The sequence below is a fragment of the Rana temporaria genome, chromosome 6 (genome assembly GCF_905171775.1).
Source record: "Rana temporaria chromosome 6, aRanTem1.1, whole genome shotgun sequence".
NCBI lineage: Eukaryota > Metazoa > Chordata > Amphibia > Anura > Ranidae > Rana > Rana temporaria.
The window spans coordinates 11,085,048-11,085,454 of record NC_053494.1 but is presented as its reverse complement, the minus strand read 5'-3'; positions in this window follow the sequence as shown (position 1 = coordinate 11,085,454).

Sequence of the window (407 nt, the reverse complement as noted above, 5' to 3'; positions counted from 1 at the left end):
GATCAATTCCAAATCGCCACATTAAGTGCTTGTGCATATATAGAAAAATCGATTTATAAAATGACCGGCCTGGCTGGAAATATTGCACAGGTCACCCAATGATAAAATCATGCGGCGGCATCCAGGGACCCCCAGCAGGGTGCATCCTGGGGCCACACATATCCTACATGCTTCTTCTAATCACACCGGGTTTAAAGGAGACAAGCTGAGAGAGGCCGAAGGCTGGCAGTGCCGTTCTCTGCCTGAAAATGCCGCTTGCCTTGCTGTCAGGATCAGGGTCGGCCTTAGGTGTTCAGGCGCCCTGTGCAAGCTAATCCTGTGGCACCCCCCCCCCATCTTCACCCCTCGCCCCCTGGTCACCTAAACATACACAAAGAGGACCCCTTTACATTACACAGCACCCTGCA